The 27,631-nt window shown below is 40.9% G+C and overlaps 1 protein-coding gene across 8 annotated transcripts in view; it reads left to right on the forward strand.

Annotated features, from left to right (window-relative positions):
* LOC134470265 (F-box-like/WD repeat-containing protein TBL1X) overlaps positions 1 to 27,631 on the forward strand; it is a 221,116-nt gene that overhangs the window by 100,773 nt on the left and 92,712 nt on the right. For 3 of the 8 annotated variants that reach the window (XM_063244472.1, XM_063244470.1, XM_063244476.1), the window contains exon 3: positions 11,546 to 11,597. The exons of 4 other annotated variants lie outside the window; for them this stretch is intronic. The gene's annotated coding sequence lies outside the window, so the exon portion shown is untranslated. Of the gene's footprint in view, positions 1 to 11,545; positions 11,598 to 26,614; positions 26,683 to 27,631 lie in introns of those variants that run through there. One more of the 8 variants, XM_063244473.1, reaches the window with a different exon arrangement.

A 27,631-nucleotide genomic window follows, 5' to 3' on the forward strand; every position in this document is an offset into this window, starting at 1 on the left:
ATTTTCTGGGGTTGCTGTATTATATTTTATTTGGTGCTTGGTTGAGGATGTGAATATGTTGGGAGCAAGCATGGAGCTGGCTGAAATAATTAAAAACCAGTTGCAAAATCTGTAATATCTGTAGCCATTTATGCTCCTTCCCATTTGCCAGGGACATAACTCAATGGCACAGGCGCATGCCTGGCAAGCATGAGGTCCTGAGTCAGCCTGTGCATCTCTTCTCCGACATGTCACAGCAAACACCTCATTTTGGAAACCTGAGGAGATGCATGAATTTGTAAGGCGGGCCCTCACAGCAGAGTTTTCTGGCATATGCACCAGGGTGCACTTAATCTTCATTTTACATTTCCGGTTAACTTGCAGTACAACTCTGGTATTAATTTACAGTTTCTTTTTAAATTATTTGCATTACAGGCTGCTTTCATGTGTTTTGCTTAGCAGCCTGCTTTTAGAGGCAGAACCTTTGACAGTGATGAAAGGCAAGGTGTTCACTGGCCTTTAGATTTTTTTTTTTTTTTTTTTTTTGTCGGTACCCGGGATCAAACTCAAAACCACACACTTGAAAGGCAGGCGCTTATGTCACTGAACTAAATCCCCAGCCTCAGCCTTTAGATTTTTTACATCTGCTTTAAAGACATTTTTTATTCCACGTGAGACTCCATAGTGGTTGGTTTGCAGAATATATGTATCTTGCCATCACCAAATTTCAGCCGCAAGAATCACCTTTCAGCTAGGTTCTTGGCAAAGTGTTTATTAACAGATCATCATTGTCCTTTCATGCTATATGGTTATTTGTCTTTGTCTGCCAAATGGCAGCAGAAAATTAACCTTGTATGAAATTCAGATAAGCAAGGAACAGATGGATCTTCAGCTCTGGCAACCTCAAAGCTCTGCAGCTGTCATGAGTGAATACTTCAACCATGAATAAAGCATCTCTGGACAGAGGCTAAGAGAGCTGGTGCCACCCAATTGTCCATTGTGCACGTGGAGATGTCGCATGTGCTTTCTGCTGTGTGTCTTTTCTGGATTGTTCAGAGTGGTGCTGGCCTCCCTCTGAGGAATGTACAGGTGTTTTCTTCATGGGTGACAGTTGGAGGAGTGCATGGGACCAGTCCAGGGTGCACCGTGCCCCAAGAATCTCAGCCAGTCCTCGAATCTCTAGCTGTTGCAGAATGTCTCCCCATGCCCCTGGAGCAGCCAGGCGGGGGAACAGAGGAGAATGGGGAAGTGTCAGCTACCCACCATCCTGAGCATCTTATTAAACACTGTGTAGCATTCAAGGTGGGCACCCAGCTTTCGGGGAAGGTGTGTGGTACAGCCAGCAGGTGTGCCGGGCCAGAAGGAATTTGGAGAATGCTTGCTAAATTGATCAGTTTTGCAATGTGTGAAAAATGCACAAATCTTTTGGCAATTCAAAATGGGAAGACAGAGTCTGCGCAATGGAAGACTACCGATGGGAACCGGGTGGAAGAAGCTATGCTTAGTGGCTTACCTCCCAGACTTTTGCTGGGAGAAACTTCAGATCAGAAGGGAGCACAGGTGGCTGCCACTGAGCTGTTGCCCTCCGGGAACAATGCAGTTGCTCCACCATCCACCTGCTATCTCTTCTCAGATGAGAGTGACTGGTCCTGACTTCACTGGAGGGCAGAGAACAAGAGCTTGAATATTAGTTCATTTGTGCTTGATTCAAGAGCTAGCTGCCCCCGGGTGTGGGGAGTGTACATGTAACCCTGCGCCCAGGGAAGTTAGGCAAAAGATCATAAGTTCAAGGCAAACCTGAGCTCCATAAAGAGATCTTGTCTCAGAAATAAAATTGTCCAAATTATTGGGCATGGTGGCACACATCCAGCTACTCAGAAGGATAAGGCAGGAGAATCACAAGTCTGAAGCCAGCCTGAGCTATTTCACAAGAACTTGTCTCAAAATTTTTAAAAGCTGGGGCTTTTAAAAATTTTAAAAGCTGGAGCTCGGTGGTGGAGCATTTACCACGGAGTATACATGGAGCACAGTTCACCCCTGTACTGCAGGAAAAGAAAACAAAAATTTTAACCTAGGGTGGTGGTGCATGCCTGTCATCCCAGCACTCAGGAGGCTGAGGCGCAAAGATCTCAGCAGGTTCAAGGCCAGCCTGGACTAATACTGAGTTCAAAGCAGCCTGAATTACATAGTAAGATCTTGTCTCAAAAAAAATTCTTTAGGTGAAGAATTTTGAGAAAATTACAACTTTAAATATGTTGCTATCTTCTGTGCTTTTCCATTTTGAAGTGTCATGTGTTGATGCTTTCCCATGATTGGAAAGTAATGGGTCAGTGTTAGAAGCTGCTCAGCTGTTTAGAAAAGGGTCAGTCAGTGGGCTCCAAATGGAGAACCAAATGTGCTCCATGTGGTTGTGGAATTGGACCTCATCTCTGTGTGGCTGCCTATTTTGGGAGCTATCTCAAATGGAGTGAGGTCTAGGAACAAGCTTAAGTGCAGACTGAGACGCCGAAGAAGGAAGAGGGAAGAGCAGAGCTGGAGCAGTGCTCCTGAAAGAAACTGAATTACATGACTAGACAATGCAGTCTCCCAGGTAATGAGCTTAGATGAGTAATTCATGTAGGTATCAGTCCTTTTCCCTTCCCCCAATTCATCATTTTGCACTGGTCTCAATATTTCCCAGTCTGATACTTAATTTTTTATTAATTGCATGCAAATTTGGGGCAAATTCCTTCTCTCTTAACTCCTTTTTCTTTTTCTTAGCTGAGCTAGAGGTCTAAGCCTGGGCCTCATGTGGACCTGAGCAAGTACTCTACCACTGAGCTACATTGGCAGTGCTTCACTTCCTGTTCTCTTATTGTTATTATAGTTCTCTAAAGTGTCAGTGTGGAGAAGCATGGGGCTGCACCAAAACTGCCCCTTCGGGAATGCCCTGGGAGGATGGAACTGTTCTGTGTCCATGCGATCCTTCGGAACAACCACCAGTTGCAGGTGATTTTGGAGTACCTGGCCTGGGGCTAGTGTGATGGAGGGGCTGAATTTTCAGGTTTTTTGAGACAGGGTCTCACTGTGCAGTACAGGCTGCCCTTGAACTCACAACAATCCTCCTGTCTCAACCTCCTGAGTGCTGGGATGACACACGTGCACCACCACACCCAGCTCAGTTTTGAATTTTACTCAGATGTGGCCAGTGGCCGGTGTTGTAAACCCCTTCACTGGACAGAGCAGATAGCAGTCTCTTTTGGATGGATGAGAATAGTGAGTCCATACTGGGCTGTTGGAGAGCTGGGCTGGTGTAGACTTTATTTTTGGAGGTGTCCAGAACCCAGGGTGGTAGTGTGGTGGTTTGACAACTGGTGGTCAGCTTGTCACACCCTGATGAACTGAGTCAGCATCAGCATGGTGCTAGGTGTGCAGGGCCCACCTAAGGATTGTGAAAAGGAGACCCAGAGAGAAAGAAGTGGTGTTGTTGGTTTTCCTGTTGCTGTGGGTTCTTCTGGAGGAACTTGGTGAGCTCCTTTTATGATATAAATTTGGCTGCTGTCATTGCCAGAGGAGCTCTGGAGCTTGTTGACACTGAGAATGGTTGTGGTTCACTTTGTGGAAGCTCTGGTCTTTACTTGGAGCATTGCTTCCTGGCTCCAGAGGGGAAGATGTGTGTTGTTCACTCTCCAGGAGAAACATGTCACACTGGCTTGCTGGCATATACTTGACAGTTCTCATTATTGGAAGAACTCAGGACCTCATTATCACTGAGGATGGCCGTGATACTTTTCCAGGGAGCCCCTGGTCCTTACTTTAAGTGTTGCTTCCTGGTTCCACTGGCACACATCCTTCATCCTGCTGGCACAGACTTTCTAGCTTCCACTGACCTTGGGGGCCTTCCCAGTGCAGATCCATGAAACAGACTTACATGAGACATTGTTAGGGGCTCTAGGCCTCTAGCTGGACTCATGAGAGTTATTGTCATGGGCTATAGGTCTTCAGCTGGACTCTTGCAGGACATTGCCTCAGGATGCAGGCCCTCCACTGGGTTTTTGGGTCTTTAGTGTATGGACAGCTTTCCTACACTTTTTTGTATTGGACTTTTTCAGTGATTGTTATAAAATACTACAAATTCTGTGTCCTGTATTAAATTATTTTCTTTGCAAACCCTTACTACAACAGGTACCTACTCCCTTTAGAAGGTGAGTCTCAAAAGTGGCACTTTTTCCTATTTCTCTCATTCCCCAGTGTGCATCAGGCAGTATTTGGAGATGTCTGGGGCAATCTCAATAGGATGACGTATGTGTTTGCAACAGGTTGATGTAAGGAGTTGCAACCCAGTTGAAAGATACAGCGTGTAGTTTCACTGCAGCCACCTGGGGAAATCCTTTCAAAGGCAGTGATGGCAAATTTGGCCTGCAGAGAAGAGCCTAGCCATTCCTGCCAGCAGCGCATTACTGATGTGAAGATGAGAACGAGAGTCATTAGATGGGCTTTCTAGATACCTTCCATGTGCTGGGAAGGGATTCAAAAGCCTGCTCTGTTTTCTTCTTACATGGCTGATAGAGGAAACCACAGCTAATTACTAAGGTAGTGGTCATTGATTTCCTTTACCCAGCCCAGGATAGCCTTCTAATTGGGGACTCCTGGTTGTGTGTTAGGATCCCCATATATCTACTCTAAAGGAAGAATCTTTCTTTTCCCCCAAGCAGAGGGAGAGCGCCCCTGCCTGGTACCCCACACTGCACTGAAAGAGGAGTGAGCTGCGTGGGTGTCCGCTGTTGTATAGCCCTGCATTCCCTCCTATGCCACACGGAGCTAGCACCTTGTTCTTTCTCTGGCTCTTGAATTTGGAGTATTCTTCAACCATTCTGAAGGGGAGAAAGTCAAGCAACTGAGCAATTGACAACAGAAATGACCAAGGAATGTTTTTGGTGGCTTCATGTGCTCGGCTGTGCCTGGTTTCAATATGTGCTAAAAACCCTGTCTCTCCTTAAGCCACTGCCATTATTCTTGCTGTTGTGTGGTTATTTCTATTGGAAAGCTAAGGACAATGAAAAAATAATAATTGCAACATCTATTGCATGGCTCTAGAAATTGCACACAACTGGGATATAATTTTTTAAAAAGACCCCTGCCACATGTGACCCAGTGCTGTAATTATTCATAAACAACTTGCTTTCCCTTCTTCTAAGCTCATCAGAGCAAATCTGATTAAACTTGCATGCTTGCTTATCTGTGCATTCTTTTCTTGTGTCTGGTTGGTGATTTGCTTTACGTTACTCAGATAAAAAGGAAGCCAAGTTCATGCTTTGTCCCACACTGATCAGGAGAATTTAAACTTAGGCTTTCTCTGAAGGAGATTTCCAGGACTCTAGGACTCCAGTTATGGTGGAGGATGGGATTGTACATCCCAGGGTGATCTTTGCAATGCCTGGAGGTGCTTTCGCTTGCCATGACTGGCCATCTAGTAGGTGAAGTCCTAGCTGTTACTAGACATCCTACAATCCACTAGAGAGAGAGTGACCATCCCTCATGTCACAAGTGCTGTCACATTTAATTAACTCTATCCTGGGATGGTTTTCACTTGCTTAGAGTTTTGGGAAGGCTTATCTCCAGATTTCTCCTTGGAGGAGAGGACCCAGATCTTGCCCTGGCCAGATGCACAGGTGTCCAGACTCCAGAAGGGCCTTGGAATGGCAAGGGTCAGATCAAAGGAAACCTTCAGCATATGGCACAAGTGACAGATCCTTGCTGTCTAGATTAGATTCTGCTGGTGTTTCTCCAAAAGTAGGCTGACCCACGGAGGCCCCTCAGACTTCATGACCTTCTAGTGTCATGTAGATAGAGCTGCAGCAGAATGTTCTCCCCAAAGAGGCACTGTGAGAATTAGGCCCAGCCTTTGCTGAAGACATTGACTGAGAGATGTCAAGCTGTTGCCAGGAGGGAGGCCAGCAGGGTCAGGGCAGGGCCTCATACCAGACACACAGAGCTTCCTCCCCTTGCAATGTCTCAGTGCTGTAAAGGATCCCAGCCAGTACAGTTACACCCTTAATTATGACTTCAGAACTCGACATTAATGTTTAGAAAGTGCTTTCCTAATAGCACTAAGCATGATCTTCCATAGTGCAGCCATATCCTTGGACTTGGCCCCTATTGCATGAGTGAGGTCTTTCTAAGCAAAGCGCTTCTTGCAAGCAGTTTGCCCACTCTTCCCTGCTTTCCAGTGGGGAACATAGCAGTCAGTGGCAACCAGAGGATATGGCAGAGTTAAATTGGTCAGTGTTGGCACTTGCAATTCCAGCCAAGTGCTCCTGATGAAAGAGCGGATCCCTTATTCTCTTCCAAATAAATGCATGTTCCTCAGTTTGGGATGAAGTGGACTTGATTTGGAACATACAGAGAGGAGATTATGAACTTATTTATTTCCATAAACTCAGTCCAGTGATTGCTCCCCATAAGTCACTTTGCACTGGCACCTTTAATGAATGGGTTCCAGTACTTTTGTTAATCTTTTGAAGGAGATATTGTGGTGTTTAATGATTCGGAAAGATTACACATGTGTAGTTCAGATGCTTGTTTGCTAGACTCTGACACATACCCTTCAGTTGTAAATATGGACATTGTCAGAGGTGGTCAGAACACTCAGACTACCACTGTCTGGACCTTACAATAACAGAAATGATTCTGTCACCTTCTGACACCCTTTGAGGGGAGAAGAAGAACACAGTCAAGGTGGCAGCAGGCTCAAGCCCTTCTGGGGGGTCCCAGGAAGAACACATTCATGCCTCTCCTTGGCTCCAGATGGCTCTAGGCATCCCTTGGGTTGTAGCTGCATCACACTAGCCTCACCTCTGTCTGCCCATGACCTTCATGAGGTCTCTTTCTGTGTCTACTTTCTGCCACTGCGTGTTTGTATACTGGGGGACTCACAGGAGCAGTGGTCTTCTTCAGGGTCTGTTCCTTGCTGACTGGTTTCTGTCCCTGAGTGTGTTTGGACTCCTTCATGTTCAAGTGTGTATGAGAAATTTTTTTTCTTTTTTAATTGCCCTGAATGGACCTGCTGTATGTCTGTACATGCTTTATCTGTCCATTTGGTAGACATGCGTGTGGGCTGTTTCTATCTACCTTTGACTGAAAGAATAACATTTTAATGCAATACTTAAGAAATGAAAATGAATGCAGGAAATCCCACAAGGAACAAAGTATGTATTGTAGGTGAAGCCAGGCCCTTGTCTTTCTGAGTTTTCCTTTGGCCTTAGGCTCCCAAATGGCTGGGCACAACACTGTTGGCAGAGCCTGCTGCTCCTGGTATCGTGGCACAGTGCTGGTTGTGTTTTATTTTATTCATTTTGACTGTTTGAACCTTGTATCCTCTGCAGCCTCCAGGATGGATCTTTGCTGCCTCTTCCTGGTAGCTGTAGGTGTCCCCTGGCTTGCAGTCACATCATCCTGGTCACTGTTTGCTAGACCTTGTAGTCCATCTGCAGAAACTGTTTCTAAATCGGGACCCTTTCCCAGGGGCCAGAGTTCAAGAGTTCTCCTGTCATTGCCAGAAGGATAATGGAACCCACTCAGGGCCCTGGGTGCTTACTCCCCTGAACCTACTATCCCAAGGTGGTCACTGATTAACTTAGCAGCAACTGGACTCTGGCACATGGTGTTTAATGAACCCACACTTCCCTCCGCCTAGATCCTGGGAAAATGGCGTGGCCTACTACTTGGGTTCATGAGAAAGGTGCGTTTACATGAACCCATGGAAAACGGACCATGCAGCAGAGAGCTGTGTGTTTCTTTAAGATTATGCAGCTATCTAATCATTCATATGGGAGAAAATTGTTGGCACTTAAAAACACCCTGTGATTTTACTAGGGCTTCACATCTATTGTTAAGCTTTGCAGAAACATGTCGTGGGCATTTTCTTTTTCAAGGTGTGCTAAACTAGGCTACTGTTCCCACTTCTCCACTGCACCCCAAGAGCACCCTGGGGCCTGCTTCTGTCGGTCTGCTTCACCCTCACTGACTTCCTCCCTGCTGCTCAGATGGCAGTTCTTGGAGTTCAACAGATCCATCCGTGTGCTCCTCCTGGACTAGGGTTTGAGTTAGGAGTTCAGGCTTAGTGTTAGCATTAGGGTTTGCAATGTGTGTGTTCCTTAATTCTGGTCATGCTGGATATTTTTTTTTCCTACAAAATTCATTATATCTCATTTTTTAAAAAATGAATGGACTTGATTGTTTTTGAGGAATGTGGGGCCTTTTGAAACCACCTTCTCTTTTTTGTGCATTTAGGGCAACAGACATTACCATCAATTTATTTTATGGTAGCATTTTAAGACAGATACTCCAAGAAAGCTTTTGCTTACAGTCAGGATAAAGATGACACAGGAGGGGCTGGGGATTTACCTCAGTGGCATAAGCACCTGCCTTGCAAGCAGGCAGTCATGAGTTCGATCCCTGGTACTGAAAAAGACCAAAAAAAAAAGATGACACAGGAGCCAGGGTCAGCTAGAAGCATCCTATGACCATGGCCAGATTTAATGCCTGGCCTGACCCTTCCCATTGGAATTAGCATTGTCATACAAACCCCCTGATATTTTAGGTGTCACATTCGCTTCATCTGTGATTGAACTCATAGCTTCAGTTTTAAGATGGTGTTTTAAAAGATTTTTTTCTTGGAAAAGAATTCTTCCAAAGGTTTCCTTTAGATAAGGCTAAACTGAGAGCTAGGCATTCAAATGGTACTGTTAGATATATGTTTGTTTTTATAGCCATGATACTTAAGAATCTTTTCATAGTCTTAGGCACATAGGGTCTCTTCCAAGATATGTATTCATCACAAAAGGGACAGGAAAACCCAACCTGAGAAGCATTCTGCAAAATGACTTCCCATAACCCTAGGCATCTGAGTGTCAGGGAAAGGGTGGAGGTCACTGGTTAGGGAAGGTGCTGTGTGTGGGTCCTGGGAGAGAAAGGGGACACCAAGGAGGAAGCAGTGACATCTGAGCAAGGCCTTTAGTTTCCATTAACAATTCTGTCCCGTAGTTGATGTCTTCAGTTTGCCAGTTGCTGTGTTTATGTGAATTGTTAGCATTGGTAGAAGCCACGTCGTGATCAGGTGGAGCTCTGTAATTACTGTGACTGCAGTCTTTTTTTTTTAAATTTTATTTAAAAGAAAAAAGAAAAAACAAAGCAGTGTAAGGGTACAATTAACACAGAACTACAAACAAAAACAAACAAACAAAAAATAACAACAGTAAGAAATCACCAGTTAATAGATTACATATTATCATCTTAGAGATAGTTGCTCAAATCACAGTATCAAAGAATACAAAGTGGACATTCAAACAGTGAGACTGCAAACAGTTGTGTTCAATGATCCAACCAAAAACATTAATATGGTCAGCTATTTAACACCCCAAAATACACTTGCTGTTGTATCTTTTAGAGTACTTTTTTTCCTTTTCTTTTTTACAACAAAATTTACACATTTTGGGTTTTGTTACTCCTTAGTTCTTTTTACTTTTTTGGGGGGGGGGGAGAGAATAAAGTCAAATATGGCAAAACAAAGCTGTCAGTCAAAACCAAGCATAGACATAGCACATGATGTAAAAACAGAGTACAAGGTTATCAACAATGGTTACCATAATGTCTCTTGTTTCCTTAAAAAGAATTGTCTGTCTCATTAGGTATTATAAAGTTGAAAAAAACAGTAGAGAACAAGACCGATAAAATTTAAGCATTGTAAACATTACAGGACTTCCAAAGGAGACAATAGTTAAACTACAATGGGCATCTTAGTGAATCTTATTGCCTCCAAAGTAGTTGCCTATACCCTCAAACTTGATACTGTCATACAGAATGGAACAGAGTCTAATCAGTCAAAACAAGATAGTGGGAGTATTGCAGGACTTCAAAACAAGTTAATAGGAAATCAAAAAAAGTTACTATTATATATCCTGCTAATTTTTAAAATTTTTTCCCTTAATTAAAAAAACCATAAAAAATAACAATAATTTTTTTAATGAATAAGGGAGAGATTGAGATAAAAGAGGACATAACAACATAACAATACAGGTCAAAGCATGATTGTTTCAGCAAAATAGTGCTTCACCACCAGATAACCCGACTTAATAGTAGTTACCATAGTATCTGTCTTTTTCCTTGAAATATTTGAATAAAACTTTATATACTATAGCTTCAAATATTTCCATATCAAGAAGCCCAGAATAAAGTCTTTCCAATTAATAAGTGAAAACTTTATAAGGCATCAAGGCCACATAATGGGGAATCATGATTACCACATATTTTTATATATTTGAACCAATACTTACATTAGGGAAACTATTCGGTATTCACACATGCAAGATTGATTTATTTCACTTAGGAGTATGCTCTCGAGCTGCACCCATTTATTGATAAATATCTCAATATGATCCTTCTTTATAGCTGAGTTATACTCCATTGTATAGAAATACTATAACCTTTTTATCCATTCCTCAGTTGATGGACACTTGGGTTGTTTCCAAGATCTGGCAATTACATATTGTGCTGCTATAAACATAGGTGCACATATATCACAGTGGTTTGATGCTTTCAGTTCTTCTGGGAATATACCTAGAAGTGGAATAGCTGGAATAAATGGGACTTCCAATCCCAGCTTTTTGAGAAATCTCCAGACGGACCTCCACAAAGGCTGCACCAGTCTACACTCTCACCAACAGTGTAGGAGAGTTCCTTTTTCCCCACACCCTCTCCAGCATTTGTTGTTGTTGGTTTTCTTGATCCTGGCCATTCTTTCAGGAGTGAGATGGTATCTCAGTGTGGTTTTAATTTGCATTTCTCTAATGACCAAAGATGATGAACATTTTTTCATGTATTTATTTACCATTTGTATTTCTTCATCTGAGAAGTAATATTAATCTCAGATGCCCACTTTTAGATTGGATCTTTGAATTTTGGGGGTCTGAGTTTTTTTAATTATTTATATGTTTTAGACAAGAGTCCCTTGTCTGAGAGAGAGTTCACTAAAATCTTTTCCCAGTTTGTGGGTTTTCTTTTCACTATGCTGGAGACTTCTTTTGACATGCAGAAACTTTTTAATAAGAAGTGGTCCCAGTTTTTGATTCTGGGAAGTATTTCCCATGCAGTTTGAGTCCTGTTCATGAATTCTCTACCTACTCCTATGTCTCCAAGGTTTCTACCCAATTTGTCTTCCAATAGATTTAGTGTTTCTGTTTTAATATTCAGATCTTTGACCCATTTAGATTTTAATTTAGTACATGGTGATACACATGGGTCTAGCTTTAGTTTTCGGCAGATAGAGAGCCAGTTTTTCTAGCACCATTTATTAAAGAGACTGTTGTTCTTCCAGTGAACCTGCTTGGCTCCTTTACAAAGATAAGGTGGTTGAGTGTGTTTGTAGTTGTGGCTGTATCTTCTAATCTATTCCATTGATCTTCAGCTCTGTTTTGATTCCAATACCATGTTGATTTTACTACTGTTGCTTTGTAGTATAACCTCAAGTCAGGGATTGTGATGCCTCCTGCCTTGCCTTTGCTGTTTAAAATTGTCTTTGCTATTCTAGGTCTCTTCTGGCTCCAGATGAAATTTAGGAGTGATTTCTCTAGATCTATGAGGTATGTTGATGGTATTTTTATTGGGATTTCATTGAATCTGTATAACAGTCTTGGGAGAATGGCCATTTTCACAATGTTTGTTCTTCGTAACCATGAGCAAGGGATGTCTTTCCATTTTCTGAGATCAGCTTCAATTTGTTTTTCAATGTATTATAATTTTCCTTGTATAGGTCTTTCACTTCTTTCGTAAGAGTAATTCCTAAATATTTCAGTTTTTTTACTTGTAATGTGAAGAGTGTAGTTTCTCTTATTTCCCTCTATGTGATTTTGTTGTTCATGTATATGAATGTTATTGATTTCTGAGTATTGATTTTGTATTCAGCTAAATTACTGAATTCATTTGTTGTATCTAAGAGTCTTTCAATGGAGTTTAGAGGGTCTTCTATGTAGAGTATCATGTCATCTGCAAACAATGATAATTTAACTTCTTCTTTTCCTATGTTTACCCCTTTTATTTCTCTCTCTTGCCTAATTGCTCTAGCTAGTACTTCCAGTACTATATTAAATAGGAGAGGTGATAAAGGACATCCTTGTCTTGTGCCTGATTTTAAAGTAATGGCTTTCAATTTTTGGCCAATTAGTATGATGCTGGCTGTTGGTTTGTCATAAATGGTCTTTATTATATTGAGGTAAAGACAATCTATTCCAATTTTCTGTAAAATTCTTATCATGAATAAATGTTGGACCTTATTGAAGGCTTTTTCTGCATCTATAGAAATGATCATGTGATTCTTATTATTGGCTTTATTGAAATGGTGGATTATATTTATTGATTTGCGTATGTTGAACCATCCTTGCATTCCTGGGATGAATCCCACTTGGTCATGGTGTATAATATTCTTGACGATTTGCTGCATCCTATTTGCCAATATTTTATTGAGGATTTTTGCATCTGTGTTCATTAGGGAGATCAGTCTATAGTTCTCTTTTTTAGTTGGGTCTTTCTCAGGTTTTGGTACTACAGTAATATTTGCTTCCAGGAATGACTTAGGAAAGATTGCTTCCCTTTCAATTTCATTGAATAGTTTGAGGAGTATCGGCATTAGGTCTTCTTTAATTTCTTGTAGAATTCTGCAGTGAATCCATCTGGGCCTGGGCTCTTCTTGGTAGGTAAGGACTTAATCACATTTTCAATTTCATTAACAGAGATTGGGTTATTCAGCAGTTTTGCATCCTCTTGATCTAGCTTTGGTACTTCATATGCTTCTAAGAATCTGTCTATTTCTTCTGTGTTATCAAACTTTTGAGAGTAGAGGTTTTCGAAATAGGTGTTGATGATCCTCTGTATTTCTATTGGGTCTGTAGTGATTTCTCCTTTTTCATTTCTTATTGCATGAATTTGAGCTTTTTCTTCCCTTTTTTTAATAAGGTTGCCTAGGGGCTTATTGATTTTATTTATTCTTTCAAAGAACCAACTCTTTGATTCGTTGATTCTTTGGATTGTTTTCTTAGTCTCTATTGATTGATTTCTGCTCTGATTTTTATAATTTCCTCTCTTCTTTTGGCTTTGGGCTTGACTTGCTCTTCTTTTTCTAGCTGTTTGAGGTGTAGTATCAAGTTATTTATTTGTATTCGTTCTGTTTTCCTGATGTGGGAACTCAGTGCAATACATTTTCCTCTCAGAACGGCTTTCATTGCATCCCACAGGTTCTGGTAAGTTGTATCTGCATTCTCATTTTCTTTTAGGTATTGTTCAATTTCTTCTTTAATTTCTTCTGTGACCCACTGATTACTCAAGAGTGTGTTATTCAGTTTCCATGTGTTTGCGGAATTTTTGCAGTATCTTTTATCATTAATTTCTAATTTCAGAGCGCTATGATCCGATAATATGCAAGGCATGATTTCAACTCTTTTGCATTTGCTTAAATATGTTCTGTGAGCTAATATATGGTCTATTTTAGAAAATGATCCATGTACTGCTGAGAAGAATGTGTATTCTGATGTTGCTGGGTGGAACATTCTGTATATGTCTATCAAACCCATTTGTTCACAGGTGTGATTCAGTTCTGTTATTTCTTTGCTCATTTTCTGTCTAGTTGATTTGTCCCTTGGTGTCAGTGGTGTATTAAGGTCTCCTGTTACAATTGTGTTACTGATAATTTGAGTTTTTATTTCTGTTAATAATTGTTTTATATAACTGGGTGCTCTGGAGTTTGGTGCGTATATATTTAAGATAGTTATCTCTTCCTCTTGGAGTTTTCCCCTTACGAGTATGTAGTGACCTTCTTTGTCCTTTATGGTCATTGTTGGTTTAAAGTTCACGTTGTCTGCAAACAGAATGGCTACTCCTGCCTTTTTTTGGATTCCTGCTGCATGAATAATTGTTTTCCATCCTTTGACTTTCAGTCTGTGAGTATCCTTCTGGGTTAGATGGGTTTCCTGTAAACAGCATATGGTTGGATTTTGTTTCTTGATCCATTCTGCTGTTCTGTTTCTTTTGATGGTGCATTGAGACCATTTACATTAATAGTTATTACTGTTAAATGCTGGATAACTGTAGGAATGTTATCTCCCTGCTGTTGCATCTTTATCTTTCTGTTCTGTTTAATTATTTGCTTTGCTTAGTGGTTTTTTCCTTTGTGTATCTAAACTGTCTTTCAATATTTTTTGCAGGGTTGGTTTGGTGTCATGAAGTTCTTCAGCTGTTCTTTGTCATTGAAGTATCGAATTGTACCATCTATTTTGAATGATAGTTTTGCAGGATATATCAGTCTTTGTTGGAAATCATGTTGCTTTAGGATCTGGAATACTTCACTCCATGCTCTTCTTGACTTTATCGTTTGTGCTGAGAAGTCTGCTGTGATTCTCATAGGTTTTCCTTTATAAGTGATCTGTCTTTTCTCTCTGACACCTTTTAATAATCTATTCCTGTGTTGGATTTCTGGGATGGTGATTATTATATGTCTGGGTGTAATTTTATTTTGGTTGTGACTGTTTGGAGTTCTATATGCTTCACTGATACTGATGTCAGTTTCTGATCTGATGCTTGGGAATTTTTCAGCTATTACTTCTCTAAATATCCTCCTGACATCCTTCATGTTGTCTCCCTCTCTTTCATTAATCCCTATTATTCTTATGTTATTCTTCTTTGCATTGTCTTGCAGTTGTTGAATTGTTGTTTCCTGATTCCTTGTTATTTTTAAAAGATCTTTCCTTTCCTGTTCACTAGCTGCAATCCTGTCTTCAACATCTGAAATTCTATCTTCACTTTCAGTAAGGCAGTTTTTACAACTTTCAGTAGAGTTTTTTATTTCCTGTATATCTCTGTGCATCTGCATTATGTATTCTGTTTGTTTCTTATATTGCTTGTCTAGGGATTCTATCTTTTTGTTTAATTCCTCCAATTTTTTATCTGTGTTTTCTTTAGATATATTTAGAATCTTTTTCATTTCTTTTATCATTTCTTCTTTTATCTGGGAGATTATTTCGAGTTTGAATTTCTTTAAAGCTTCCTGGAGTTGCTTGTCAATTTCAGTAGCTATTGTGTCCGATATATGAGGTGGATGGGATATATTTTCTTCTATATACATTGCTCCTAGGGTTTTTTGAGATGGACTGGATGTTTGAGGTTGTAATTTGGTCTTTCGTTTTGTCATTTTCCTATATTTCTGTGTTTCAAGTGTTATTTGAAAGCTTCCTCAGGATCTGTTGAAAATCCCCTTCTATGTTTGGAGCTACTGAGACTCTGGCACCATGCTACCCCAAGCCATTGGGCCACAGAACCAGTGGCCCTCCTCTGCCTGCTCAGAACTCCGCAGTTCCAGACAAGCAGGGCCTCAGGGACACTGTGCGCCCACCTGCCCCTTGGAAGCTCCACAGTTCTTCAATCGTAGCCGGGTTAGGGTACTCACCACAGGCCGCGGTGCCTCAGGAACCTGTGGACCCTCCCTGCTTGCAGAGATATCCACTGTCCTCCTGACACACGGAAAGGCCGATGTAGGCACCCCAGATCCGCCCAGCTCCTCCTCTGTACACCGATGGCTAGGCGTAGCCGCAAAACAGGCTGGGCTTGGCTAATAGTGTGGGCTGGCCCACCCGTCAGGAGCTCAGCAGTTCTCCAAGTGTAACTGGAATGGGGAGGCTGATGTGGAAGCCTCAAACCCACCTCTCCCTTTCACTGCACCTGGAAGCCTGGGGGGCCTCCAGCAGTCTGGGCGGAGGTATCCAGAGTCCTCCAGACATGCAGAGAGGCCGGTGAGGGCACCCCAGATCTGCCCAGCTCCTCCTCTGCACACTGATGGCCAGGCGTGGCAGCTAAACAGGCTCGGCTCAGCTGATAGTGTGGGCCAGCCCACCCGTCGGGAGCTCAGCAGTTCTCCAAGTGTAACTGGAATGGGGAGGCTGATGTGGAAGCCTCAAACCCACCTCTCCCCTTCACTGCGCCTGGAAGCCTAGGGGGACTCCAGCAGTCTGGGCGGAGATATCCAGAGTCCTCTAGACACACAGAGAGTCCGGTGAGGGCACCCCAGATCTGCCCAGCTCCTCCTCTGCACACCGATGGCCAGGTGCGGCAGCTAAACAGGCTGCGCTAGGCTGATAGTGTGGGCCAGCCCACCCGTCGGGAGCTCAGCAGTTCTCCAAGTGTAACCGGAATGGGGAGGATGATGTGGAAGCCTCAAACCCACCTCTCCCCTTCACTGCACCTGGAAGCCTGGGGGAACTCCAGCAGTCTGGGCGGAGATATCCAGAGTCCTCCAGACATGCAGAGAGGCCGGTGAGGGCACCTCAGATCTGCCCAGCTCCTCCTCTGCACACACATCAACACTAGAGTTCTAAGCAAGCAGTTGCCATCGGTTGGAGATGCTGGGCGGCCTGGGATGAGTACCCCCCACACCTTCCTGCAAGCCCAGCTAGTTTGGGATCCTCATTTGGCCCAGACAGGAAACTTCATGGCTTCCTGTTGCACTGGACCACCTTGGCATGTCTTGAGCTGGTCTCCTCCACTCCCAATGATCCTGGCTCAATCCAGGAAACTGGGTGGCCAAGATCCCAGGAGCTGAGGGCATAGAAGAGAATTTCCAACAGACTCTGGAGAAGCCTTGGAATAACACTTGAAATACTTGAAAAACAGAAATATAGGAAAATGACAAAACACAAGACCAAATTACAACCTCAGACCTAAGCCGATCTGAAGACACCTTACAAGTGATGTATATAGAAGAAAATATAAGCCATACACCTCAAATATCAGGAAAAAAATCAACTAAAATAAATAAGTTACTCCGGGAGGCTTGAAAGGAATTCAAACTAGAAATAATCTCCTAGGTAAAAGAAGAAACGATAAAAGAAATGAAAGAGATGCTGAATATATCTAAAGAAAACACAGTTAAAAAATTGGAGGAACTAAATGAAAAGATAGAATCCATAGATGAGCAATATAAGAAACAAACAGAATACATAAAGCAGATGCACAGAGATATACAAGAAATCAAAAATTCCATTGAAAGCTGTAAAAACCGCCTCAATGAAAGTGAAGATAGAATTTCAGATCTCAAAGACAGGATTGCAGTTAGTGAACAGGAAAGGAAAGATCTTTTAAAAATAACAAGGAACCAGGAAATAACAATTCAACAAGTGCAAGATGACACAAAGAAAAACAACATAAGATTGATAGGGATTTATGAAAAAGAAGAGACAACATAAAGGATATGTAGAAGATATTTAGAGAAGTAATAGCTGACAGTTTCCCAAACATGAGATCAGAAACTGACATCAGTATCAGTGAAGCATATAGAACTCCAAATAGTCATAACCAATATAAAACTACACCCAGACATATAATAATCACCATCCCAGAAATCCAACACAAGAAGAGATTATTAAAAGCTGTCAGAGAGAAAAGACAGATCACTTATAAAGGAAAATAAGGAATATTGGAATATTGGAATAATAAGGAATATTCCAAAATATTGGAATCTAAGCAGACTCCTCAGCACAAACAATAAAGTCAAGAAGAGCATTCAGGGAAGTATTAAAGAATCCTAAAGGAAAATGATTTCCAACCTAAACTGATGTAACCTGCAAAAGTGTACAAAATCGATGAAGAAATACGATACTTTCATGACAAACAACAGCTGAAGAACTTCAGAATCACCAAGCCAACCCTGCAAAGAATATTGAAAGGGAGTTTAGATACACTTAGGAAAAAACCACTAAGCAAAGCAGATGATTAAACAGAACAGAAAGTTAAAGATGCAACAGCAGCAAGATAACATGTCAACAATAAACCAACATATAACAGTTATAACCATTAATGTAAAAGGTACACCAATTAAAAGAAACAGATTGGCAGAATGGATCAAGAAACAAAATCCAATCATATGCTGTCTACAAAAAACCCATCTCACCCAAAAAGATACTCACAGACTGAAAGTCAAAGGATGGAAAGCAATACTTCATGCAACAGAAACCCCCGCCAAAAACCAGGAGTAGCTGTTTTATTTGCAGACATTATGAACTTTAAACCAATAATGCTCAGAAGAGATAAAGATCACTACATACTGATTAGGGGAAAACTTCAATGGGAAGAAATAAGTATCTTAAATATATATGACCAAATTCTAGAGCACCTAGTTATATAAAACAAGTATTAACAGAAATGAAAAATCAAATTATCAGTAAGACAATTATAACAGGAGACCTTAACACACCATTGACACCAAGGGTCAGATCAACCAGACAGAAAATCAGAAAAAAATAACTGAACTGAATCACAACTATTAACAAATGGACCTGATAGACATATACAGAGTGTTCCACCCAACAACATCAGAATAAACATTCTTCTCAGCAGTACATGGGTCATTCTCTAAAATAGACCATTTATTAGCTCACAGAACATATTTAAATAAATGCACAAGAGTTGAAATTGTCCCTTGCATGTTATCAGATCATAGTGCTATGAAATTAGAAATTAATGATAAGCGACATTGCAAAATTCCCATAAACACATGGAAACTGAATAACACACTCCTGAGTAATCAGTGGGTTACAGGGGAAATTAAGAAATAAAGCAATACCAACATGAAAATACAAATACAACTTCAGAACAGAATCAGTGGGATCCAATGAAAGCTGTCCTCAGATGTGAGTTCCCATATCAGGAAAACACCAAATACAAACAAACAACCTGATGTTACACCTCAAACATCAAGAAAAGGAAGAGCAAGTAAAGCACAAAGCCAAAAGAAGAGAGGAAATTATAAAAATCAGAGCAGAAATTAATGCAATAGAGACTAAGAAAATAATCCAAAGAATCAATGAATCAAAGAATTTGTTGAAAGAATAAACAAAATTGATAAGCCCGTAGCCAACTTTATTTTTAAAAGGGGGGGGGAGCTCATATTCATGCAATAAGAAATGAAAAAGGTGAAATCACTAAAGACTGTAGAAATGCAGAAGATCATCAACACCTATTTTGAAAACCTCTACTCTCAAAGGTTTGATAACACAGAAGAAATAGACAAATTCCCAGAAACATATGAAATATCAAAGCTAGGTCAAAAAGATGTAAAACTGCTGAATAACCTAATTTCTATTAATGAAATTGAAAGTGTAATTAAGTCCTTACCTACAAAGAAGAGCCCAGGCCCAGACGGATTCACTTCACAATTCTACAAGAAATACAAAGAAGACTTAATGCTGACTCTCCTCAAACTCTTCAGTGAAATTGAAAGGTAAGCAATCCTTCTGAAGTCATTTCTGGAAGCAAATATTACTCTAGTACCAAAACTTAAGAAAGACCCAATTGAAAAAGAGAACTATATACCAATCTCCCTAATGAACACAAATCCCAAAATCCTCAATAAAACATTGGCAAATAGGATGCAGCAAAACATCAAAGGGGATTATACACCATGACCAAGTGAGATTATTCCCAGGCATGCAGGGATTGTTCAACATATGTAAATCAATAAATGTAATCCACCATATCAATAAAGCCAAAGGTAAGAATCATATGATCATTTGCATAGATGCAGAAAAAGCTTTTGATAAGGTCCAACATTCATTTATGATAAGAACCTTATAGGAAATTGGAAGAAATGGACCTTACCTTAATAAAATAAAGGCCATCTATGACAAACCAACAGCCAGTAGCATACTAAAAGGCCAAAAATTGAAGGCATTTACATTAAAATCAGGCACAAGACAAGGATGTCCTTTATCACCACTCCTATTTAATATAGTACTGGAAATACTAGCTAGAGCAATTAGACAAAGAGAGAGAAATAAAAGGGGTAAAGCGAGGAAAAGAAGAAATTAAAATATGATTGTTTGCAGATGACCTGATATTTTGCATAGAAGACCCCCTAAACTCCATTGAAAGACTCCTAGATACAATAAATAAATTCAGTACTGTAGCTGGATACAAAATCAATACTCAAAAATCAGTAACATTCCTATATACTAACAACAAAACCATAGAGAGAGAAATAAGAGAAGTCATACCCTTCACACTAGCAAGCAAAAAAATGAAATATTTAGGAATTACTCTTACAAAAGAAGTGAAAGACCTATACAGGGAAAATTATGATATCACTGAAAAAAGAAATTTAAGACAATGTAAGAAAATGGAAAGACATCCCTTACTTATGGATAGGAAGAACAAACATTGTGAAATGGCCATTCTCCCAAAACTCTTATACATATTCAATGCAATCCCAATGAAAATACCATCAACATACCTCATAGATCTCAAGAAATCATTCCTAAAATTCATCTGGAACCAGAAGAGACCTAGAATAGCAAAGGCAATTCTCAGCAGCAAAGGCAAGGCAGGAGGCATCACCATCCCTGACGTGAAGTTATACTACAAAGCAACAGTAGTAAAATCAACATGGTACTGGAATCAAAACAGAGCCAAAGATCAGTGGAATAGATTAGAAGATACAACCACAACTACAAACACACTCAGCAACCTTGATTAAAGGGGCCAGACAGGTTCACTGGAAGAACAACAGTCTCTTTAATAAATGCTATTGGAAAAACTGGCTCTCCATGTGCTGAAAGTTAAAACTAGACTCATGCCTATCACCGTGTACTAAATTAAAATCTAAATGGATCAAAGATCTGAATATTAAAACAGAAACATTAAATCTATTTGGAGACAAAGTAATAACTTTGAAGAAATAGGGATAGGTAGAAATTCATGAACAGGACTCCAACCGCACCGGAAATTCTTCCCAGAATCATTAACTGGGAACACCTCTTATTGAAATGTTTCTGTCCATCAAAAGAAATCAACATAGTGAAAAGAAAACCCACAAACTGGGAAAAATCTTAACTGTCCCTCAGACAAAGGACTTTTGCCTAAAACATATAAAGAATTAAAATAAATCAGATCCCCTCAAGCCCAGTGCAGGGCAATATGAACTTAGTCTGCAGAACCTACAGTCATCCTAGCTTAGCATGATGTCTTCATCTTTTGGGGTTGCTGTAACCAAATGACTTAAACTGGTTTAATAACAAGTTGATTACTTCAGTTCCAGGAGCTGGAAGCCTGAAGTCAAGGCAGATTTGGGGTGTAGGGAAAGCCCATCCTCTCACTGACTGCCCCTTCCTGCTGTGCCCTCACATATTGGAAGGCACAGGGAGCTACATGGGATCTCTGCTGGATAAAAGGCACTGATCTCAATGGTGAGGGATCCCTGGAGTTCCCATGTCCATCACCTTCAGGGTTAGCTTCCTGCATCAGAACTTGGGAGACATGGGATATTCAAACAAAGCATGGCACAGCGTTTGTACCCTGGAGATGTACAGTTTCCCTTTTTAATAGAGGAAGAAGTGCCCTTTCACTGGAAGTAACAATCCATGTGCTCATTCACCCCAGCTGGTCTGATGGAAACATGATAAAATCATAAACAGGGCCATTGCCACCTACTTTGTGCCCATAACCCTGGGAAGCCATGCCACTTTGTATGGCATTTGGGTCATAAGCTACCAGCATCGGTCCATCTTGGGTACCAGGCACCATATTGGGCACAAGACAGGGAGTGAACCTAAGGTTTTAGAACCCACACAGAGAACTCCAGCCTGAATACAGACAGAACCCCAGTATAGCCTGGTGGCCTTAACGCTTTGCCACCTGTGTCCAGAGTTCAGCCTCTGCCTGGGAGCAAGGGATGCTCAGCTAGGGCATCACATTTCCTGCTGGAATTTTATGGAGATATTGATGTTTATCCAGAGGAGCTTTTGGAATTGATAATTCAATGGGCCAGGCCTGCACACTTGACTAACAAAAGTCAGGAGTAGAGAACCATGTCAGGAATCAGTGTTTCAGGGCAGGATACCCCAGTCTCTGGAGTGAGCACAGCAGCAGCAGCCCACACATAGATTGTGGCCAAAATAGGGGAAGGATAACACACATGCCATAGGGGTATCTCCTTTCACTGCTGATCTCACAGTAGGTCCTTGTGGCCACCTTTGCTGTCCATGGAGGAATCTGTGGCAGGGCGAGGAAACACATTTTTCAGTTGGGACCTGCCACTCCCTGGCCTTGAGTTTTTGTTGCATTTCATGAATTATGCAGGGATGCTGATAGCTAGATTCTGGACAGGATGCACACTTGTTTAGAGCTGACCTCAACAAGGGTTCGAACTGCCCAAGTCTGTGTATATGGAGTTTTCTTTTGAGGCTTGCAGTGACTCAAAAAAAAAAAAAAAAGAAAAGAAAAGAAAAGAACTTTCAAATGAACCAAATAGCCTAGAAATATAGAGCAAGTTAGGCAAGGGTTTGTCACAGTGAGGAGATGTATATAGTTAGTAGTCTATTTCATTGTATTTTGCCATCAAAATTACAGAATTTTATTTTTAAAAAGGGTAAAATTTAAGGGCCAGGCTGGCAATATAGCGCAGTGGTACAGCACCTGCCTGGCAAGTGCAAGGTCATGAGTTCAATCCCCGGTATCAAAAAAAAAGATAAGAACCAGGGGTGCAGGCCAGTGATAGAAGGCCACTGTAATCCAGATATTCCTGGTTTAACAACTTAACCTTGTGAACAACTGCTCAGACTCACGACCAAAGCATGCTGTTAAGACTTAGGGTCTGAGGAGAGAACATGGCGGATAGATAACAGCAGCTACGCAGGCTCTCTGAGACAACCAGCTTAGAATTCAGGTATGGTGTGGTGTGGAGAGTCCTAAGTAGGGGGAGATATACCCTGCTGACCCAAGAATGAACTAAGCTGAGAGAAACTAACTGGAAAAGCAATCCCAGTGCTATAACCGGAACAGATACAATCTCAGCACTGAAGCTGAAACCCGCGCCTCTGGGAACTGCGATTTGAATTCCCTGCCACTGCTCTATCTGAATCAGGTCAGCAGGGAGAGAGATTTGAAAGCTCTGAGAGTGGGAATCTGCAAACAGAGTTGAGAGCGGGACTGTCAGGGAGCCCTGCATCGATCTGCAGTGAGTGAGAGGAACAGGGGCCTCCTCCATAGATAAGGAGGCTCCAACAGAGGACATTCTGGGACCAGGCAGACTAGCTGGAACAGGGCGCTGCAGTGACTTCAGTCACATATTCCCCTCTCAAGTGGGATTGGTGGGAGCACCTGACCTGGGGACTAAGACCCAGCAGGCTAGTCCAAACCAGGTCCCAGCACTGGAGGTGCACCCTAGAAGCCTTCAGTAGGTTGACCTGGAGGGGCGGGCTCTGCATAGGCTGCCCAGGTCTGTGTCTCCCAGTACACTGCAGTGGGTGGGAACACCTAGCCAGCGCAATTCAAGCAAACTGTAACTGACAAAGAGAAAAAAACTGGGCCTCCTATACTCGCTTGTATGGAAGGAACAAAAAGTATGGGAAGAGGAAGCAACAAGAAAGGGTCCTCAGTCCCCAATCCTGAGAACACTGATCCAGGAAAGGTGAATGCAGAAGAGAATGAGGACAGAAAAAAATGCAATCTCAGACACGGCACCAACAGACTTAAAGCACTATCTCCGGAACCTCATAGACAAGTTCAAAAGTGAAGTATTTGACAAAGTAAAGCAAGATATAAGTACAATAGTTAGAGAATTGCTAAGCACTGCCCAAGAAAAAAATGGATGGAAAGAACAGAAAAAAAGGGAAGAATTGTTTGATGAGAAAATAGAGAAAAAATAGAATACATGAAGCAGGTTCAAAGCGATTACTAGGAAACTAAAAGCTCTATTGAAAGCTGGCATAGCAGCTTGAAAGAAACTAAGGATAGATTATGTGAAATGGAGGACAGATTTGTAATGTGGAAGCATGAAATGAAAAACTTTTTAAAAATAAGGAAACAAACATCAATAATACAAAGGCTAGAAGATGATAAGAGGATCTATAACTTAAGAATTAAGAATGTAAAGGAAGAAGTAGGGACACAAACAAATGAACTACAAAGGCTACTCACAGAAATAATTCAGGAGAATTTTCCTAATTTAGTAAAAGGTAAAGATACTCAGATGTATGAAGCATACAGGACCCCAGCTACCTACAACCCTAACAGAGTTACACCCAGACATATAATAATCAAAATTCCAGAAATCCAATATAAGAACAGAATATTAAAAGCCATCAGGGACAAGAAACAGATCACTTACAAGGAACACCCATCAGAATTACAGCAGATTTCTTGGCACAAACCATCAAATCATGAAGAGCATGAGGGGAAATAATTCAAGATTTGAAAGATAGTAACCACCAGCCAAGATTGATATATCTTGCACAACTGTCCCTAGAAATTGGAAAAACAAGGTGCTTCCAGGATAAAGAGAAATTAGGGGAACTTGCAACCACCAGTTCAGTTCTACAGAGAATACTGCAGGATATTCTAAAAGAGAAAAATAACAAGATTCAATAAACAGTAACAGAGAGGCCACAATGAATGGAGCAGAAGGCGAAATGAAGAAGACAAACTGAAAACCAATGACAGAAAAAGAGCTCAACAGAAGTGAGGAAGAGAAGGTTGGACATAATTTCTAATAGAGATGGCCTAGATACCCGAACTTCAGAGAAAAAGTAGCGAATAGCAGGCAGAGTGGATCAATTGATAGGGTCCACTAGAGGCTCTTTATAGAAAATATAATTAGCCTGAAGAAGGTTATATGGACCAAAATCAAACATGAGAACATGGAACTCAATGTGATAGGGCACCAGAGAGTAATAGGGGTAACTAGACCAGTATATGTGGATAGGTTAACAGGCAGGCTTTAAGAGATGAAGAAATATAACTAGAAATCCAGCCCAAGAGTGAGAAAGTTCAGAAACACTTAAGTAAATAGCAGGTTGCACCCCCAATACAAATCCGTGAGTGTTGGGGGAACCCAAAAATACATAGTTCATTCTGGGGGAGTAAAAGAGAGGAATAGTCCTCAAAAAAAAAAAAAAACAGCAGAAGATATAGCTAATAGTGTATCTGGAATTAAAACCCCTATTACTCGCACTACTCTGCTTGACTGGAACTCCTTCTGTCCTAGTTTGTATCCAAGCATTGGATCTGAGGGGCACGGACGGCTGTACATAGCATAGGGGACATCTTTAATTCCCTATGAACTCAATCAGAATCCCTGTATGACTTATACTGTTATATCATGACTGATCTTAGATAAATCTGACTTGCTTGATTGCTGCTTATTATTGATAGATTTTATTCAAAACTGTAAGGTTGATGGCAACAAATTGAGTACAGACAACTATACTGAAAATGACAATGCACTATGATATCCATTCTGATTTGATTACTACCTGTTTTCATAGCTCTATACTATCTATAAAGTTGTATTTCTGTTAATTCTATTATGTACTGATATGCTCAATTATGATTAAGATAGCCAATTCTGTTGATGATAAGAAATAGCACAGTGACCAGGATAGAACTCCTTATACAACAGATTTATATGCTTTTTAGTCTTATATATCTGTAGGAAAAAGTTTAGTTCTGCCTTGCTTTGTTATGTTTTTCCCTCTAACATAGAAAGGATAGAAATACATGTTAAGACTCATGCTTACATAAAACCTATAAACAGTTTATGAGCACTGATCTGATGACACATGATGAAATGAACAAATACTTTGAAAGAAAGAAAGTGGCACTGCAGGACCCAATCCTGATTCTGGAGTGTTATGATGTGAAATCCAGCAATAGTATTAATCTTTGTTCAGAAGGATTTTAATCTAATATGCTCTGTTAGGTCTCAACATAAATGAAGATATGGATAAATGCGTACATGTCTAAGTGTATAGAATTGATAGCCATAATACTTAGTTTTTGTTGGATAGTTGAACAGAACTGTTTTCAGTCTCCCTGGTTGAAATCCCATTTATATGTTCCACTTGTGTACCTTGAACAACTATTTATAGGGGGACAATATGTATACATCAGCTAGTGATTTATTACTGTTTATTTCTTGTCTTTGAAAGTATGTACTTTTTCTGCCTGTTTTCTATCTTGTTTTGTCTTTCTTTAAATAAAAAAATTTTTAAAAGACTTAGGATCCACACTTGGACTTACATCGGAAGAACAGGAGGGTGGTATGGCCATATGACAGCTTCTTCTACCATATAGTACTGTAATTTTTGCTGACTGTACTGTCCTCTACAGTTCTGAGTTATATGTTCTGGTATACATTACAGTATTGTGTGTAAGGGGGATGCACAGAAAGGCAAGGTCAACAGATTTTCCTGGGACCATTTCTTGGTTCTGAACATTGTAATGTACATACTGTATATAGTTTCTCATTTGGCGACTAATTCATTTAACAATCTGATCCCAGGAATGTGAACTCAGTCATTACAGAGGAATATCTGGGCTTTATCTCTACCCTGAAAAAAAAAAGCTAAGAAGTTCAAATGAAAATAGTTGTATCCAAATGGACCACCTGGTGACCCGTTGAGAGAAATGTAAACCAGCAAAAGGAGGCAGAATTCAATCAAAAACTGCATAATGTGAACCCGCTGCACTGCTATATAACTTCATAGCCACTAACTCTTGCTTTTCTGAGTTCCAAAAGTTAGCTGCAGATGGGCACCCCAAGCTCCTCTGTGTGTATTTCTACAAGCAGATCACTGAGGCACACCCATCTGCTGGCCTGGAAGTGTGATCCCTGTTACCATCCCTGCCCCTACTCAGGTAAGGATGAGCAGTTTCCCTGGAGCAAGAAGGCTCCCTGTAAATCACCCCTGTGTATGCATTTCCCCAAAGCACTAATACACTAACTGAAGGGCTGTGGGAGATCAAGGCTATAATTACAGCAGGCTTTGGTTTTGCTTCATTTCCTTGCCGATTTCATGCAAGCACTGTCTTTTTGATAGCAGTGGTTATAAGAAGAGTGGTACTCTGTGCTATTTTTGGTTGTCAAGTGTAGAGCTATCTGGCATGGCTCTGTGTTACTCAATTATGTGCGACTCTGGCATGGCTCTCTCTGTGTTACTCATGGAGTTATGTGCCTTCAAGGCAGAGAATGATGAAATGAGTGATTCTCAAGTTCAGATCCTGGCTGTGTCTTTCTCCTCTTCCTTCCCTTGTTGCCCTCAACACTTTTTATCTGTGATGTTGAAAATTGAATCTAGAGCCTTCATACTGAACTACAGTCCCTGCTCTCTTCATTTTTAAATTTTGAGCCAGAGTCTCTAAATTGCTGGGACTGGCCACCTTCCTGCCTAGACCCCCTAGCATGCTGAGATTACAGGCATGAATCAACATGCCTGACTTCACATTCCTTTTTAGTAAAAGGGAGTGTCCAAATTTCAGCATAGTTGGCCATCAGTTTTCTAGCTGCTTGGCAACACTGAGTCGTTTTCAGCCATACATCTTACTCCTTGGCAATCCTTGTCAATTCTGAGACCATGTGGCTCAGGATGCTTTGTCATGGGACGTTATGAACTAGGATCCATGCGGTCACATCCACTGCAGTGCCAAGTGCTAGACTCATCTCTTTTGGGTGGCTTTGAAATTGAACACCTGTGTGTATATGCATGTATATTTGGATATGCCTGTATGCATACATGTACACATACACATATAAGACACATACATATAAGAGATAGCAGTGTTTGAACCCATGTTCTTGTGTGTGCAA

This window comes from Cavia porcellus, unplaced genomic scaffold, assembly GCF_034190915.1.
Source record: "Cavia porcellus strain 051 isolate PalLab524CR breed Dunkin Hartley unplaced genomic scaffold, mCavPor4.1 scaffold_61, whole genome shotgun sequence".
In the NCBI taxonomy this organism is placed as follows: Eukaryota; Metazoa; Chordata; class Mammalia; order Rodentia; family Caviidae; genus Cavia; species Cavia porcellus.